This window comes from Peromyscus eremicus, chromosome 8b (assembly GCF_949786415.1).
Source record: "Peromyscus eremicus chromosome 8b, PerEre_H2_v1, whole genome shotgun sequence".
Classification (NCBI taxonomy): domain Eukaryota; kingdom Metazoa; phylum Chordata; class Mammalia; order Rodentia; family Cricetidae; genus Peromyscus; species Peromyscus eremicus.
The window spans coordinates 22204012-22208963 of NC_081424.1; positions in this window are offsets into that span (position 1 = coordinate 22204012).

The following is a 4952-nucleotide window of genomic DNA, read 5'->3' on the forward strand; positions in this document are numbered from 1 at the left end:
CACAGGAGCAAATTACTGTAAGACTATTTAGAACTACATCTACTGTGGAAGTATTTTTCTTTCTAATTATGTAACTGTTAAATTTGTGAAATTTTTTTTTCTCAAAATCAAAGCTTAAAAATTAACATGATAAACACAACGACCTGTAAGCAGGCCAATTACCTTCTGAAATTTTTAGTAACTATCAAAGTTGGGTAACTAGAAACCAGCCACTTATTGACAGAGAAAATTCTGATGGCATTGGTCTTCTAAAGGATAGCTTACCAAATCGTGTAGTATTTGGGTAGAAATATAACCTTTAGAAATTTGTTACATTGTGATTTGATTCTGTGTTTGCGAACTTAAAGAAAATTCCTTTCTAGCTTATGAACCTAATTGACCATGTAGGAAATGATTTACAGATTGAACCCAAATCTGCTCAGAGGCTCAAACCTTTGGTAAATGAGAGATTAAAGATGAGAAGAGAAAAGAGGAGGAAGAGGATGGTTAGGGAAGGGGGACTGTATGTGAGGGGGAGAAAGAAGATGGTTTAATGTAAAACCCCAAATGTGTAAAATAGCTTTGGAGTTCCTACAATTTGAGGAGGAAAAAGCTGCACTTGTTTTAAAGAGTCTTCAGGGCTAAATAACTGAATGTTGCAATTATGCATGATTAAAACATTGCAGACCACAGCCAAATTACCTTAAATTGTTTTTAGTCCCTTTGAAAGCTGTTCATTATCCACTCATGTGTTTAGCCTAACACCCTTTGACCATGAAAACCTTTAAAATATATTCTAAGTAGAACGCTGCCTTCTACCAATACAAAAGTTAACCCTATCATCTGAGAGTATCTGAAAACAGTTTTCCCCACTTTACTACAACTGGTCTACCTGTGACCTCCATCAAAATATTAAGTACATGCCCTGACTTTCTGACTTTCTTTGTTCTGTACCCAATAAATAACCTCATGTAAACACTTCCACAGTGGAACTGCTTTTCAAGGCATGAATCTCTGACCCTGGGCCATGCTCACTCATACAAAATTTTACTCTCTTTGAGGTAAAACATGGTTTTGCATCAGCAAGTGTATAATTAATTTATCTCCTTCACTAAGACTATAATCATTAACTTTTTTTTTAGTAAAGTGAAAGAGTGGAGAGTTGAAGAGAAAAAAAATGTAGAGAATCCTAAGGACCCGTAAGGGGTAGGGATCAGCAAACTTGAGTTGTAAATGGACAGAGGCTGAACAGTTTAGGTTTAGGGACCATTAACGTGTTGATTGCAGTGATTCAGTAATTCCATCACAGCCCACGAAGCAGTTGTGGTATTCAAACACAGACGATCATAATTTCATTCCAACAATGAAATGAAATACAGCAGAACAGAATAGAATCTGCAAGAATAAAATTTACAGAAAATGGCATTGACCTGTGGATCATTGCTTGTCAACCATACTTTGCAGGTCTAACTCTATAATGATAAGGATTATACTACTCATGCTTACAGAAATATTAACTACAAGAAATACATTTTTTAAGAAGCCAAATTACCTTAGGTTGCTTTTAGTCCCCTTGAATGCCATTCACTGTCCACCTGCATGACCCCACAGCTGCTGTGGTTATCTACACAAGATCTACAAAAGATCAAGTCAATCAGAATTCTTGCATAGATGGGGTAGATGATCTCCAGGCCCAACTCCATATTGTATATCCACACCTACTGGCAGTGGACAGCTGTTAGAGGAGGGAGAATCATTCTTTACTGATAATGTGGGCACTGGTAGGGCTCCCATGCTCCAGTTGATAGCACCACACACATGTACAGGTTTGCCAGGGACTCATCTGTTCCTTATTAATAAATTATTAATAATTATTAATAACTAAATATTAATACTTAATTTTTTAAAAAAATACTATTTCGGATCAGCCCTTTAAAAAGGATCCTTGCTCAAAGAGTGCTGTTCTATGAAACAGGTTGCCTCTTTAGAATATTCATTGCTTTTAAAGATTTATTATGTTTATTTTATTTTTTGCCTTTAAGTGTTGTGCCAGCATGTATGTATATGCATCACATGTGTGGAGGCCAGAAGAGGGAGTTGAATCCCCTAGAACTAGAGTGACAGATGGTTGTGAGCCACTATGTGGGTGCTGAGAATCAAACCTGGGTCCTCTGCAAGAGCAGCCAGTGCTCTTAACTGCTGAGCCTTCTCTCTAGCCGCCCTACCTTTAAAGTTTTTATTGTTACCATTATTTATATTGTTGTTTGTGTGTGTGTGTGTGTGTGTGTGTGTGTGTGTGTGTATGTGTGTGTGTGTAGGAATAGATGTGTCTAGGTGCCCATACAGGCCAAAAGAGGGCATAGGATCCCTTGGAGCTGGCATTTGTAAGCTGCCCAATGTGGATGCTAGCATCCAAACTTCAATCCTCACGATGGAGCAACAAATACTCGTAGCTGCTCAACCATCTGCATAATTACAGTTCTCATCATTTGTGATTACCTTTATTAAAGCACTCCAGAGGCAAAGGCAAGTAGATCTCCAGCCTGGTCTACTTCATAAGTTCTAGGTCAGCCAAGGCTACATATTGAGGCCATGTGTCAAAACACAAACAAACAAATAAAAGCAAAAACAAAGACAACACCCTTTGTTTGCCATTATTGGCCTAAGGCCAACTACAGATGATGCCAGAGGCTTGTGGAGCCTGAGAGATAACTGTAGCTGGAGTTTCTCTCTGGGTCCCACCAAGTCCCCCCAGTCCCACAGCCCACTTATAAAATAATCACTCAGAAGCTTATATTGATTAAAACTGTTTGGCCTAATGGCTTAGGCTTCTTGCTCTCTAGATCCTACATCTTAAATTAACCCATTTCTATAAATCTATACCTTGCCACGTGACTCATGGCTTACCGGTATCTTACATGTTTCTTCTCATGGTGGAGGCTGGCAGCATCTCCTCCCTCAGCCTTCCTGTTCCCAGAACTCTCCTCTCTCTTTGTCCCACCTATACTTCCTGCCTGGCTACTGTCCAATCAGCACTTATGTATTAACCAATCAGAGCAACACATTCACAGCATAGAGAACATCCCACAGCAGATAACCCAAGGAACTAGGAATCTGAAGCTATTGAAGAAAATAGATAACTCACAAAAGAGATACCAGGACTGGGGATATAGCTCAGTGATTAGAAGTGCATACTGCTCTTGTAAGGAATATAGGTTCAGTTTTCACCGTGCCCACGTTGGACAGTACACAACTACCTGTAATCCAGCCTCAGAGAATCCAGTGCTGTCTTCTGTCCTCCACAGATATCTTCATACACACACACACATACACACACACACACACACACACACACACACACACACACACACCAATTTAAAACAAAATAAAAAGCCTTTTAAAAATGGAGATACCACTGGGCGGTGGTGGCATACACCTTTAATCCCAGCACTTGGGAGGCTGAGGCAGGTGGATCTCAGTGAATTCAAGGCCAGCCTGGTCTACAAAGTGAGTTCCAGGACAGTCAGAACTGTTATACAGAGAAACTCTGTCCCCCAAAACCAAAAAAAAAAAAAAAAAAAAAAAAAAAGATAGAAAGAAAAGAAAAGCAACTAAGACAAAGGCTAGCACCGCACTGAAGATCAGAGTTCACAGTTCAATTTTCAAGTACTATGTTAGTTTAAAAGACTTATAAAGCTCATAAGACAATTCACATAAAACTTGTCCTAAAGACAAAGGAGGATAGCAGACTAACATTTGGGACTGTGAACTTCCAGGCATAGGTCCTTGGATCTGGCATAGTCATAGTGAATACGTTTCATCTCAGACTGAATTGCAGAGAATTGTGTGATATGTCTTGGTTTCAGAAGAACCATTGAGAAGCTTCTAATGAGTCTTTTGATGTCCTTCTCAAAGTAAGAGTCAAGTCAGAAGTTTTAACTGGCCATGCCAGGTATCATTTACCAACATATTAGCCATCCTTAGCTGCCTTTAGGACAGAATTGAACTTAAAACTACATCTCAACTAGTGAGTTCACTGCCCTTATTACAAAGATACAACCCCAAATTTCTAGATAGCCCTAGGGATGGACAGAATTGTCTTAGTCCAAGTGTAAAATCATTCTGTCCTACACGAGCTAAAGTAAGATAATTGCCTGCTAAAACCACACATCATAGGGGAAAAAAATCACATAATCCACATTCTCAAAAAAGTATTGGAAGAATATGATCCAACATTGCCTTAGGAGAAGCTAAGAGGATGGAATACAGAACTATTGGACAGTACACAACTACCTGTAATCCAGAAAGCGTCAACTAACAGCATCCCTGAGATGGTCCAGATATTGGAACTATAAATCACAGGTTTTAAGTGGTCATTTTAACTAGTCTCAGTAAAGTATAATGGGGTGTGTGTGTATGCTCCTCTTGCAGAAGATTGATTTTAGTCCCTAGCACCCGTGTCAGGAAGCTTACAACTACCTGAAGCTCCAACTCCAGGAAATCCAACACCCACCCCTTTCTGCCCTCAAAGGCAATCACACACATATGTTTTTTTTAAAGTTTAAATAATGACATCCTGTGTCAATAGTGCTGCTTCCAGAAGCTAAGGGTTATTAAATAAAAATTAATTGCCAGGCATGCATGAGATACCACCCTATAAATTGCTAATCCCAAAGCCCCATTACCCCACCCCCAATAATAGAGGTCTTTGTCCACCAGAATACACAGTAAGAATTTACTACTGAAGTTAGAACACACTTTGGTTGCAGAACACAGAGAAACCATGCTGCCACTAAGCTAGAAGTTTCCTCCATGCTGTCTAGCTTGCCTAGGTTTGGAAAGTGCTGTGCACGTTGATGAGTAAGAAAAGACATCAACTCTCTTACCCATTTATACAACTCTCTTACCCATTTATAAACCCTGCAAGTTACAGTCCCAGCCCACTGGCAAAATGTACCCACTGGGACAATAGT